This window comes from Carlito syrichta, unplaced genomic scaffold (assembly GCF_000164805.1).
Source record: "Carlito syrichta isolate Samal-C Ts95f unplaced genomic scaffold, Tarsius_syrichta-2.0.1 Scaffold315473, whole genome shotgun sequence".
Lineage (NCBI taxonomy): Eukaryota > Metazoa > Chordata > Mammalia > Primates > Tarsiidae > Carlito > Carlito syrichta.
This window is the reverse complement of record NW_007259569.1, coordinates 990,702-1,005,541: the sequence shown is the minus strand read 5'-3', so window position 1 is coordinate 1,005,541 and position 14,840 is coordinate 990,702. Positions and strand designations below refer to the sequence as shown.

The 14,840-nt window shown below is 34.5% G+C and overlaps 1 protein-coding gene across 2 annotated transcripts in view; it reads left to right on the top strand.

Annotated features, from left to right (window-relative positions):
• The window catches only part of CUNHXorf57 (chromosome unknown CXorf57 homolog), a 67,596-nt gene that overhangs the window by 34,288 nt on the left and 18,468 nt on the right, over positions 1 to 14,840 (top strand). The gene's annotated exons all lie outside the window — the stretch shown is intronic.

The window sequence follows — 14,840 nt, the reverse complement described above, 5'->3', positions numbered from 1 at the left end:
AAGTTTCTCAGAAAATGGATCTGACCTAGACTCTACATTCTAAACATGAAGGAGAAAAACATAATTGTTTTGAGTTTTGTGATTCTCTGCTGAATATCCAAGAAAGCCAATTAATTTTTTATTCTTCATTTTGTCAGCTTGGTAACTAAACTTCAAAGAGGTTTTTATATTAGCAGGTGCTTAGATTATCTCATTTGTTTTGCCTATGGGAAATAACATGGTACTTACCACAACTATGTATAATAGCACCAGCCATTTATTAAACATTTATGTGCCAGGAACTGTGCTGAGCTTATCACATAGAGAATGATTATTTGATATTAATCTCATATTTTCTTTCCTAGTTCATACTGTTTTGGAGAAGGCTTTTGTTTAGCTATAACTTTATCATTTGCTTGCTAACTAAAATTAAAAGTAGAATCGATTAAGTCTTAGTATAGAAAAATAAATAAATACAGGAATAGTCTACTAGACCTGTAGTAAAAAGAGGAACTGATTTCTGGTCAATCTGGCTGATTGAAAACCCACAAAGGAATCTGGGATCTCCCCTTCCCCCTGGAAAAAAAACATATGCAATTAGAGAAAATATCTATAAGTAAATATAAAATCAAGTTCAAAACAAGGATGAAATTCCCAGTTGCCAGAAACAAAAAAGGGAATTTAAATTTGGTAATGAGTAGGAACCAAAACTAAAACTGCTCATGGGCATTTCAGAACTAAATAGGGGCCTTAATTAGCATTGGCTGAGGTATAGTAACCACAAGGGAAGGAGAGTCCAGACTACAGGCTGCCTACATGTGAAGTAGAACTAGTAAAAAGTTGGTAGGTTATGGAGGGCCGGAGAAATTATGTCCATCAGTGTAGAGCTTCCTGTATCCCCTAGGTAATGAGTATGAAAACGTCATCTGAGAGAAATTGGAATCCCAGGTCTGTGCAACATCAACGTGTGGTCACATTTCACGTGACTAAAATGGTAAGGACACTGAACTAGGGAATTAACACTAATGTCTGGTGCAAAATTAGTGAAATCAAAACCCTAAGGTCATGACAAAAACAATTATGAAACTCCCTAAAAGGGAGGTTTCTCGTGACTAGAGTTCTTGGGAATCCCATGTCTGTAGGCATGGAAAACGATGTCTACAGAAAATGAATTCATGGTTAAAAAATTACAAACTTCCCAAGAAAATGAACTACTTCTTTAAGGCAATGTGATCAGATGTAACACATGAGAGGATTTATACCCCAGGAACTAGAAATACCAAGCCAATCAGAAAGAGGCTTTAAAATAAACGTGTTTAAAAAGTTAAAGAAATAAATAAAAAATCATAAGTCAGGAACATATCAATATAAAAAAACAACTGACATATATGAAAAATACACATGCACACACACACACACACACACACACACACACACACACACACACACAGGACTGGTTGAAGAGTAGACAAATGCAGATGAATACATAGATTCTATTTATTGTTTCTCTGTTATATATTTGCTCTAACATTATTCTTTCTCTTAATTTTGGGTTTAGTTTTCTCTTTTTCTAATTTCTCGAAGTATACAGTTAGGTTATTGCTTTGATATTTTTTATATCAGAATTTACAGTTATAAATTTTCTTCTGAGCACAACTTTCACTACATCCCATAAGTTTGTTTGTGTTGAGTTTTCTGTTCTTTTTTTTTTTTTTTTTTTTTTTTTTTTTACCTCAGATATTTTCTAATTCCCCTTGTGATTTAGTCTTTGATCCACTGGTTTTTGTTTTTGTTTTTGACTTATTAATCATAACCTTTGCTTTTCCTTTTTTTAATTTTAAAGATGTGAGGTACAATTCAGGATTAGGTATACAAGTGGTCATCATACAGGTAATGTTTGGGTCTCCCTTTGGTCCCCACTTCACCTGGTTTGAGATCAGGTATGCTTATTGATGCTGTGTTTTTGAGAAGAATGTGTACTCTACTGTGTTGGGTGAAGTGTTCTACATATGCCTGTCCTAATTGGCTTACAGTGTTGTTTAAACTTCTTTCCTTAATCATCTTCTATTTACACGTTCTGTCCATCATTCAAAGTGATGTATTGAAGTATCCAATTATTATTACAGAATTTTCTATTTCTCCCATCAATTCTGTCAATGTTTGCTTCATACATTTGGGGGCCATTTTTTAGGTGTATATAACTTTATAATTTGTTTCTTCTTGATATACTGACCCTTTTATCAGTAGATAATATTCTTTGTCTCTTATAGGAGTTTTTTTAAATTTCTTTTTACTTTAAAGTATATTTTGTCTGATATTAAAATAACTTTTCCGTCTCTCTTTTGGTTACTATTTACATGGAATGGATTTTACATCCTTTTAATTTCAAAACGTTTGTGTCTTTGTGTAAAGTGAGTTTCTTATAGACAGCATATATGTGTATCATGTTTTCTTTTTATTTGCCAATCTCTGACTTTTAATTACAACGCTTATTCTATTTATATTCAATGTAATCACTGATAAGGAAGGACATATTTCTGATATTTAGTTCTTTGTTTTCTGTATGTCTTATATCTTTTTTGTTTCTCATTTACCACCTTACTGCCTTTTTGTGTGTGTTAAGTTGATATTTTTTGTAGTGAACTGTTCTGATTCCATTCTCATTTCCTTTTGTATATATATATTTTAGATACTTTATTTGTGGCTACCATAAGGATTAAATTCAATATTCTAAATTTATTATAACCATGCAGTTTGAATTAAAAGCAACTTCAATACCATTTTAAAAATTCTACTCCTATACAGTTCTTCTTCTCCACCATTATTTATGTTGTCATCATCACAGATTATATCTGTATACATTATATGCCCTAAAACATAGATTTATAATTATATTTTATGCACTTTATACATGTTTGTTTTCATATGGAAAATAAAAAGTTGCAAACTAACAATACAATACTGCTCTTATAATTGTCTCTGTAGTTACCTTTACCAAAGTTATACAGCTTTGATTTACTGCCTAGTGTCCTTTCATTTCAACCTGAAACACTCCCTTTAGCATTTTTTTAATAGAGTAAATCTAGTGGTAACAAACTTCCTCAGCTTCTGTTTATCTTTGAATATCTTAATTTCCTTCTCATTTATGAAGGACATTTTTGCTGGATATAGAATCAACCAAGAATTTTTTTTCCAGAAATTTAAATATATAATTCCACTGCTTTTTAGATCCTTGTTTTTGGGTTTTTTTTAATAAGAAATTTGCCATTGAACTAATTGAGGCTTTCTTGTATTTAACAAGTCACTTCTCTCTTGCTGTTTTTACTTTGTCTTTTGTCAGTTTGATTATAATCTGTCTCATTGTGGATCTCTTTGAGTTTATACTACTTGGAGTTCATGGAGCTTTTTAGATGTGTAGATTCATTTCTTTAATTAAATTTGGGAAGGTTTTCACCACTATTTCTTCAAATATTGTTTATGCTTTTTTTTCCTTCTTTCTGTAACTCTTATAATGTGGATGTTGGTCAACTTGATATTGTCCCACAAGTTCCCTAAACTCCATTTACTTTTCTTTATTCTTTTTTCTTTCTGCTTCTCATACTGGATAATTTGGGATGACCTGTCTTCAGTTTCACTGATTCTCCCTCTGCCTCCTGAACCCCTGTTGAACCCCTCTAGCAAATTTTTCATTTGAGTTATTGAACTTTTCAGCTGCAGATTTTCTATTTGCTTCCTTTTTATAATTTCCTTTTCTTAATATTCTCATTTTGCTTGTACATTGTTTTTCTGATTTCTTTTAGATCTTTGTTTATATTTCCTTTAACTTTTTTAACATATTTAAAACACTTGTTTTAAAGTGTTTGTCTTGAAAATCCATTGTCTGGGCTTCTCCAGTGACTGTTTTTGTTTATTTATTTTGTTCCTCTGAATAGACTTTACTTTCCTGTTTCTTTGTATGCATTTGATTTCTTGTTGAAAATTAGACATTGCGATATTATAATATAGTAATTGCAGGAATCAAATTCTCCCTTTTCTTGGGTTTTTTTGCTCTTGCCAAAGCTGTAGTAGTCCATTTGCAGATCATTTCTTGTTGCATGTGATCACTGAAGTTTGTTTCTCTCCTTATGTTCATCTATTATTTTGACAGAGATTTTTTTTGGATGACAGGAACTTTCTTTTTAAAGCACATCTCTCAATCTTTGTAGATTGGCTCTGTGCTCAGGCCTTCATTCAACACTTAGCTAGACTTGCACTGAGCCTAGGGAGCAGCCCAAGGTCTAGGTTTAAGGTCTTAGGTCTTTTTCTGAGTATGAATCTTATCCAGGGCCTGTATTTGGCTTTTTAAATTCCCAAGGATACATGAATGCTTTTGAATACATTAATTTCATGACAAATTTTTCTACCTGACTTTTCCCCCTGGCTTCAGGCAGTTTATATCTCTACTGTTATCTTTTGCCCCAGGTGTCTACAGGTTGTTTGTTCACCTTACAATGTTTTTGAGCCATACTCAATGTTTTATCAGCCTGGGTAAGTTCTAAGTTAAGTGAAACAGAAACAAATCTTGTGCCAGTCCTTCATGGAGACCTCAAACAGATTAGAACAGATCGACACAATAGCTTGGGAATTAAGCCTACTTTGCTCCAATCAGAACAAGGGACTAGGGTCCCCTACTGGGAACCTAGGCTGCCCTCTTCAATACTGTTGCCATACCTGGGAGGAAGTGGAACAAGGGCAAGTAAAAGTGCCACAATGCTTTTTTATCCTTTTTAAGTTGCCTTTGTCTTGATTCAGCATTGACTGGCTTGCTGTAAACCTTTGACCGTTTTTTCAGATTTTGTGAAAGTTAGTTTTGACAGTTTCTGTTTGCTTTTCAGCGTTTCTATTGAAGAACAGAAGCTTGGAGATGCCTACTCTGCCATTTTGCTAGATTCATAAGGTTTTGTTGTTTTTTGATAATAACACTGATGATAAATGCATAGGTCCATTAATTCATAAGGGGTTGTAAAACGGCCATGTAGTAATTCTATCACTCCTTCTTTATTTATTAGCTGAAATAGCTCTATGAGGAAAAACCTTGTCACTTACTATTTGATTATCTATATGTATAATTCATTTAGTAAAGATAGGATAAGAGCTTTATACTTCTCTTTATCAACTTTCAAGATATGAGTTGGATCCCTAGCATTTTCCAAAGGTGACCAGTTAGGTTTTGCTTGGTTTTTGTATTTTTAATATTGTGAACTCATGAATTTAAACATACATGATGTGTTTTGTTATTATAATTACTATCCTCATCACTGCTCACCCTATTCCATCTTTGGCTAATAAGGAACTCTTCGTATTTGCTTATATGATTGTGATATGATCCTAATAGCGTACATTAGCTTTTTTGTTATCTAGTTTGAAAACATATTTCCAGGATAATCTTTAAACTTTCTTGCACCAGACATGGAATCAGCCATTTCTCTGTAGAGCTTTGGAATTTAGAAACTAACGATTTGGGTATTATGGGTGCTCACTGATGCTGGCTTAGCTATTATTTCTAAGCCTTTGCAATGAACAGTACTAAAAAATGTGTCTGGTTGATTTGTTAGTTGTTAGCTGGTTGGTAAGTTAAGATAAAGTAGGTTATGATTTCACACTTATATTTCCAATTCAAATGCGCAACTAAATAAATTTCACTTAGGAGATAAATATAGAGGGCTACTACTGCAAGAATCCTGGCTCTGAAAACCTTAGGGATGAGAAAATTCAAATATCAAATAGTAATTTATTTTCTTTAACCTACCACATATAAAAACATTCTTAGAAAAAACCCTCAACATCTAAATCAACAGTATTACTATAAACATTTTAAAGTTTGTTTTTAATTTTTTGTTTGTCCTTGAGGTATACCTCACTAGAGATGTGCAGTCAAATTATTATAGTTTAAATTCATTTTACTATTCCTTTTTGTTTAGTTCTACTATCAACTAGATAGCCATTTAGGTTCTTTTTTATTTTGATGCTTAGGAATTGCATTCTTTAAATAAACATTTAATTTTGTTTTATAATTTGTAAATTATTTGCATGGTTTCAAAGTCAAATAAACAAAAATAATATATGTTTTAAAAAATTTACTTTCAATGCCTGTTCCCTGCATATTACTCTTATATAGATAACTTTTAATTAATTATATTTTTAATTACATCTAACTTTTAAATTAATTCCTTATCACTAATTCTAATTAAGTAGAGAATATGGTATATTATCTAATAATTTGTCTCTAAAAAATAAGAAGATATGCATGCATATAAGAGACAGGGAGAAATTCATGCCCTTCCTTTTTTAGATAAATGTGCTGTAACTACCGTTTAAGAATAATTTGGCATTACCTAATTTGTTGGGAATGTGTTATACCCTGTGATCCAGCAATTCCACCTATATTGTTGGCCACATAGGCATATTCTAAGATTTTCATTGGAACATTGTTTATAATGAGGAAAATTAAAAGATAACGTTAATTAACAGAGGATGTATACATAAAATATATTATATTAATATACTATAATACTATATTGAAGTTTTAATGAGTCAATTAAATTTATATGTGCCAACATGGTTATTAATGTATTCTTAGATAGTTTCATCATAGCTTTGACTTTTTCTATGTTTGTAAGTTCAAAAATCATTCATTTTGTGCATACACAAATTAATATGTGTGTGTGGCTTGATTGTACTGGGTACTTTGAAAACTACAAAGTTTACCATCTTATTCTTTATATCTAGTAACTTAGATACATAGATAAGACATACATTTGAAAAGTTAACAATAAACAGGAACAGTGCAACTAAAATCACAAGACATTACAGGTAGCCTCTGACTTATGCAATCCTTTAAAAAGTCTATTATATACTTGTTACAAGCATAGACCTATCACAGACTGCAATGCCCTGTTCTTTTTTAACCTTGTAGATCTTGCATCAGGGTGGAGTCAGTGGAGGCAAGGGGGAAGAGGCAAAGAAAATAGCTCCTCTCCCTCTTCCATGCTTCCATATACCCCTACCTACCACTCTTATCCACATAATGAAATTCTCAGAGTAACTTTTGTAAAGAAAATAATCACCATGCCTGCATACATACATTTATACTGTGTCCTTTTTTACCGCCCAACCTAAATATACTCTTTTCCTTAAAATTTTCCTCACTAAAATATAAAACCAATCTCACTAGAAATAAGAGTAAAATGGACAATTAAAATAATAGAGTGGTAATTTATAAGATAAAAATATAATTGTACTAAGTAATTAACCTATATTTTAGCTATGTATTAGGCTTAAAATATAATATTTCATGTGGTAGTATTCAAGCAAACAGTAATTCTAGTTCATTATTTTCCATCTTGTTTTTAGAAAAACTGGAGTTCTAGATATATTTTTTTCTGTTTCCTCTTTATTGCCTCTGAGTTGTTATTTACAACCAGTAACTTCCAGTCTCCTGAGATGATTTCCTACCCATTTGTAATAATTAATTATAAATATATGATAGAGATGGCTAACTATCCCCAGTTACTAAAATTTAAAAAAAAAATGTTTCTTTAAAGGAATTTTTCAAATAAACATTTATATATTGGCAATTCTCAATATTAACACTCAAATAAGAGAATATACATATAAAATATTGAGTCAATCATAGAAATTTTTCTCTATAACGTAGATATAAGTATTTATTTTTTAAAAATTTGAATAGCACATAACTTTTTCTTTTGCATGCTATATTCTAGAATAAGTTCATCAGGAATGTTTAACATGGTTTAAATCATTGCAATAGCTACTAATTATTGTTATAATTACATACTTTTATTAGTTTGAGGAGAAGACAATAATTTCTAGAAGTTAAAAAAAGACAAAATCATTTCCCAATCTTCAGTTTAATCCTATTAAGTTTTTTTCTTGGCTTTGGTTTATTTCTTTCTTTTCAAGTGATTATGTTTTTTATCCATTTTGTTATCAAGCACTATTATAGAAAGATAAGTATGTTCATCAGTTGAATTTTTACTTTTAAAAAACTCATGTAATTTTGCAGTATTTTACATTCCTGGTGTGTAAGAAGTATGTGTTCAACTTCTCATTTTCGCTTATAACTCAATTCAATACTTTACTTGTAATAGATTGTCTGGAAGTCTATAGCTAGGTTTAAGAAAATAAGCAAGTAGTCTGGGAATATGGAATAAAGTCTAAAAATCAAAAGTGGTATATAAATCATATCAAAACCTTGCTGTCAAAGCCACCTTCTGCCTCAGCAAGACTTTAGGATAAGAATCAACACCAGGACATAGGCAAGGAAGCAACTCAGCAACCCTGATAAACTCTGAGCTATCAGCCTGCCTCAGTTAGCAGAATTGACAGCATGAGAGTCTTGTTACAAAATCATTTTTTTTCTGATTCTGTCCTATGTCTGATTCTACCAGGGGATACTATTTAATTATTTTTTTTTCCTTTTAATTTTTTTATTTTAATAATGTGGGGTACAATTCAGGGATAGGTATGCAAATGTTCATTATGCAGGTACCCTTGTTAATGAGGTATGCCCCTCCTTCCCAAGGCAGATTCCCACTACTGCCCATCCCACTTCCCTGCCTCCTCTCAACAGTTTTCTACTACTGCGAATCATTCTCTTATAGTATTACAATAATTGTTCAAGGTACACTTATGAGTGAGAACATGTGATACTCAGTTTTTGTTTCTGTGAAATATCACTCAGTATTATAGACTTTAAGTCCATCCTGGATGCTGTAAAGTTCATGATTTTGTTCTTCTTTATGGTTACATAATATTCCATTGTGTATATGCACCACATTTTTTATTTATCCAGTTCTCTTTTGACAGGTAGCACAGTTGGTTCGTGTTCTTGCTACTGTGAACAATGCTGTGATAAACATATGTGTGCAGGCATCTTTTTTATAGAGTGATTTGAGTTCTTCCAGGTATGTTCCTGGTAGGGGGATTGCGGGGTTGTATGGAAGGTCGATTTTTAGATCTTTTAGGAATTGCTACACTGTTTTCCACAGAGGCTGTACTAGTCTACATTCCCACCAATAGTATAAAAGTGTTCCCTTTGTGCTGCATCCTCTCCAGCATCTGTTGTCTTTTGAGTTATTGATGATGGCCATCCTGACTGGAGTTAGGTGATATCTCAGCGTGGTTTTAATATGCACACTGGTTTTAATATGGTTTTAATATTCTTTGACACCTAGTGAGGCTGAGCATTTTTTCATGTATCTGTTGGAGGCTCCTATGTCTTCTTTTGAGAACTGTCTATTTATATCTCTTGCCCACTTTGTAATGGGGCTGTTTGTGTTTTTTCTTTTCGGCACATTTGAGTTCCTTGTAGATCCTAGATGTTAGGCCTTTGTCAGACATACAGTTGGCAAGTATTTTTCCCATTCTGTGGGCTATCTCCTCGCTCTCTTGATAGTTTCTTTGGCTTTGCAGAAGCTTGTCAGTTTGATGAGGTTCCACTTATCTATCTTATCTCTTATGACATGAGCGCTTGGGGTTTTGATCAGGAATTGGTTGCCAGTTCCAATTTCCATAAGGGTATCTATTGCATTTTCTAAGGTTCTTACAGTTTGGGGTTTTACATTTAGGTCTTTGATCCACTTAGAGTTGATCTTTGCATATGCTAATAGGTAGGGATCTTGTTTAATCTTCTGCATGTGGTCAGCCAGTTTTCCTAGTACCATTTACTGAATAGGTTCTCCTCTACCCAGTCGGTGGTGGAGGCTTTGTCGAAGATGAGTTGGTTGAGAAATTGATGTTTTGCTTCTGGAATCTCTTTCCTGTTCCATTGGTCTAATGCCTGTTATTGTACCAATACCAGGTTGTTATTATTATTGTAGCTTTATAATCGAGTTTAAAGTCTGGGAGTGTGATACCTCCTGCTTTGTTTGTTGTTGTTGTTATTTTTTTGTTTTTGTTTTGCTCAGGATTGTTTTGGTGATTTATGGTCATTTATGCTTCCATGTGAATTCCTGTATTGTTGTTTCCAGGTCTGAGAAGAATGCTGATAGCAATTTAATGAGTATTGCTTTAAATCTGTAGATTGCCTTGGGTAGGATGGACATCTTAACAATGTTGATTCTTCCAGTTCATGAGCATGGAGTATTTTTCCATTTGTTTGTGTCATCTTTGATTTCTTTGAGTAGCGTTTTGTAGTTTTTGTTCTAAAGTTCTTTCACGTCTCTGGTTAGGAAGGTACCAAGGTATTTGATGTGTTTCTGGTTATTGTGAATGGGATTGTGCTTTTTATTTGAGTTTCTGTTTGTTTATTATTGGTGTTTAGAAATGCGATTGTCTTTTGTACAATTATTTTATACCCTGAGACTTAGCCAAAGTCCTTTATCAGTGCAAGGAGGTTTTTGACAGATTCTCTTGGGTTTTTGAGGTATAGAATCATGTTGTCTGCAAAGAGGGATAACTTGACTTCTTTTCCTATTTGGATACCACCGATCTCCTTATCTTGTCTGTTTCCTCTAGCTAGGACTTCTAAAACTACGTTGAAAAGGAGGAGTGAGAGTGGGCATCCTTGTCTTGTTCCAGCTTCCAGGGCAAATGGTTCCAATTTCTGTCTGTTTAGCAGTATGCTAGCTGTGGGTTTCTTGTAGATGGCTCTTACTATTTTGAGGTATGTTTCATTTATGCCTAGATGTTCAAAGATTTTTATCAAGAAGGGGTGCTGGATTTTATCAAAAGCTTTTTCCGTATCTAGTGATATAATCATGTGTTTTTTGTTTTTACATCTTTTGATGTATTTAATTACATTTATGAGTTGAACCAACCCTGCATCGCGGGGATGAAGCCTACTTGGTCATGGTAGATGACTGTTGAGATGTGTTTTTGGATCCAATTTGTTAGGATCTTGTTGAGAATTTTAGCATCTATGTTCATCAAGGATATTAGCCTGTAGTTCTCATTCTTTGTTGGATCTTTACCTGACTTGGGTATCAATGTGATGTTAGCTTCATCAAATGATTTGGGGACAGTTCCATCTTTCTCAATCGCCTGGAATACTTTCAATGATTGGTATCAGTTCCTCCTTGTATGTTTTGTAAAATTATGCTGGAAAGCATCTGGTCCAGGGCTTTTTTTTGTAAGTAGTATTCTTATGACAGTCAATTTCCTTGATTGCCACTGGTCTATTTGGGGTCTCAATTTCTTCTTGTTTCAACTTGAGGAGGTTGTGTGATGTCAGAAAGTCCTCCATTTCCTTTAGGTATTCAAGTTAATTTCCATATATATGTACATAGTAGTCTCTGATAATCTTGTATATTTCTTTGGGGTCAGTTGTGACTTGACCTTTTGCATTTCTGATTGTGTTTATTTAGGTTTTTTCTCTCTTTTTCTTGGTCAGTCTAGCTAGGGTACCATTGATCTTGTTTATCCTTTCAAAGAACCAGCTTTTTGTTTCATTGATTTTTTTTTCTATTATCTTTTTGTTTTCTATGTCCCTAATTTGGGCTCTTATTTTGGTGATCTGGATTCTTCTGAGGAAGTTAGGATTTTGGTAGTCTTGCTTTTCCAGCTCCCTTAGGTGATTTGTTAGACTGTTAACTTGTGATCTTTCCATTTTATTCATGTGTGTTTGTAGAGGTATAAATTCCCCTCTTACTACTGTTTTCATGGCATCCCAGAGGTTGTGGTAAGATGTTTCTTCATTTTCATTTGTTTCCAGGTATCTTTTAATCTCTGTTTTGATTTCCATGTTTACCCAGGGGTTGCTTAGCATCATGTTGTTTAGTGTCCATGTCTTTGTGGGGTTTTGGGGAGCTTTGTTGGTGTTGATATTTATTTTTATTCCACTGTGGTCTGAGAAGGTGCATGGCAGGATTTCAACCTTGTGAAATTTGTTTATGCTTGATTTATGGCCAAGGATGTGGTCGATCATAGAATATGTTCCATGTGGTGATGAGTAGGATGCATATTCCATGGTTGTTGGGTGGAGTATTCTGTTGGTATCAATTAAGTCCCTTTGATCAGGCATTGGTTGAGGTTCTGGATCTCCTTGTTGATTTTTTTTTTTTGTCTTGATGATCTGTCTAGGGTCATGAGTGGGATATTTAAGTCCCCAGTTATGATAGAATTAGAGTCAATATCTTTTTTAAGTTTATCTAGAAGCTGCTTTATGAAAGTTGGTTTTGGGTGAATATATATTTAGGTTGGCTATTTCTTATTGATGGATTGAACCTTTTATCATTATATAATGACTTTCTTTATCCTTTTTAATTTTTGGATAGCTTAAAAGGCTTTTTGTAAGATTGCAGCTCCTGCCTTCTTTTGTGTTTCATTTGTCTGAAATTTTATTTCCCATCCTCTTACTTTGAGTCTGTGAGTGTCCTTTCTGGTGAGATGAGTTTCTTGGAGACAATATATTGCTGCCTCATGATATTTTATCCATTTTGCCATTCTGTGTCTTTTAATTGGTACATTTAGTCCATTCACATTCAGGCTAATTATTGAAATGTGAGAATTTATCCCTGTCATGGGGTTCTTATAGAGTTTGTTGGTATTGTTGCTGTTTTCTTTCTTTTGATTTTTGGATCGATTCATATGTGTTGTCAATATTTTTCCTGCATTCTTGTGAAGGGCATTGTCATTCTTTTTTCCTTTCTTCTGTGTTTAATACTTTCTTAAGTGGTTCTTGTAGAGCTGGTCTGGAGGCAGCATAAGCTCTTAGGGATTCAATGTCTGGGAAAGATTTTAATTCTCCATCACTGATGAAGTTAACTTAGCTGGGTAGATTATTCTTGGATGAAATTGTTTATCTTTTAGAACTTTGAAGATTGGGCTCCAAGCTCTCCTAGCCTGAAGCGTTTCTATAGATATGTCTGCTACTATTCCAAATGGTTTTCCCCTGCAGGTAGTCTGATCTTTTTCTCTTGCTACCTTTAGGATTTTTTCTTTTATACCTACTTTGTATAGGCGAATTACTATGTGTCTAAGAGTTGGTCTACTCATTTGTCATCTTGCAGGGTTTCCCTGAATCTCTTATGTTTGAATGGTCATGTCACTGATGAGATGAGGGAAGTTTTCTTGGATAATTTCATAGAATCTTTGTTCCTGGGTGGTCTCTGTCTCTCTTTCTGCCTCAGGAAGTCCAATTACTCTCAGGTTCAGCTTCTTGAAATAATCGCTCATCTCTTGAAGACTTTGTCTTTTTAATCTTCTTTTCTATGTTTTTGTCAGTTTGGGTTAGTTTCATATTTTTGTCCTCAAGGTCTGAGATTCTTTCTTCTGCTTGGCTGATTCTGCTTTTCATGCTTATCAGTTTGTTATTTAATTCATTCACTGTATTCTTTATTGCTGTTATCTCAGTTATCAACTCCTTCATTCTTTCCTCTTGCCTCTCCAATTCTATTTCTCCATTAATGTTTTGATATCCAGGTCTGTGGTTTGAGACTAGTCATTCTGGGGCCTCTTCATTGCTTGCATTCTAAAGTCTTTATTCTCAGTGTCTGACCTCCCAGGAGTCTGTGTGAGATCCATATACTTCTTTTGGTTTTTCTACATTTGTGTAGATTTTCCTCCCTCCTTTTTTCCCTCTTCTTTAATTATGTTGTTCAGGGATGGGGGGGTAGTTTTTACTTCTGTTTGCTTAATCTCCTATTCTTTCTTAGGTGGATCCTCCAGCTTTGTTCAATTCTGAAACTAGACTGTGGTGGGAGGCTGTACTTTTTGTAGTTTTGAGATTTAATTGAGGGGGGAACTGAGATTCAGAATCTATCTGCAGATCCAAGTATCCACTGGCAGGTGTGTGGGCCCCCTGGAACCTACTTTTTACCGCCTTACAATATGTCTATGCAGTGGGGGTATACGTTTGCCCCCTGAAAGCAAAATGACATAAGAGAAAGGAAAATGGAAGAAGGAAGAAAGGGAGTGAGACGAAGGTGGAGAGAGAGGAGTAAGAGGGAAAAGAAACAAACCAACTAATATATGAAAAGAGACACAAACAAAGACAGAAAAGAGTAAAAAAAATCTAAAACATACAGACAATCATATGAATGCACAAACCAACAAACTCCCCCCATTGATTTACTCTCCCTCAAAAATACCCATTCACAGATGGGAAGTCTTAAAAAAACAGTAATTCAATTACAGAAACACAGCAAGTATGAAAATGTTATCAAAAACTGAAAGAGAAAAAAGCTAAAACTAAAATAAACAAAAGTGAGCAAAACAAACAACAACAACAAAAACTCTCTCTGAGGTGTTCCCGTACGTTCAACTTCCTTTCAGCTCTGATCTCCAGCTTCTCCCCTCTGCCCTCAGAGTAGGCTAATAAGGTTGCTCTCAGCATGGGTCAGACGCCCCGGGCCTACTGTGGGAATAGGGTGGATCAGATCTGGACTTATCTGGCTTGCTGCCTGTCAAGTCTGCCACTCAGATATGACCTGTCTGTATCTAATCCAGCATGGGGGAGGGGCTTCTGTCTCTCTGAGTTTGATGTGATTACCTTAGGTCCCAAGTTGGAGGCTAGGCACAGCTGGGTGGGGCAATGCAGTGCTCTGCCTGGTCCCGGGACAGAGAAAATGGCTGTGTGGGCATTTCCTCACAGGAACGGGGCTGCTCTCCAGCTCTCCCTAATCTTCTCTCTCCACGGATGGGGCTTCAGCTGCTTTGCTGATGCAGGTGATGGTATGGGCCTGGCACCAGGTGATGAGAACCAAATGAGAATCAGCTGAATTCAGCAAACTCTTCTTAGGAGGGTCCCAAGAATGGCAGACAATCCTGCACACCAGCAGCTCTAATAGCAGGGCAGTGGGGGGTTGCAGTCACCTCTGGAGAATAGCTCCAGGTGCGTGAGCCAGAGTCTCCCCTCAGAT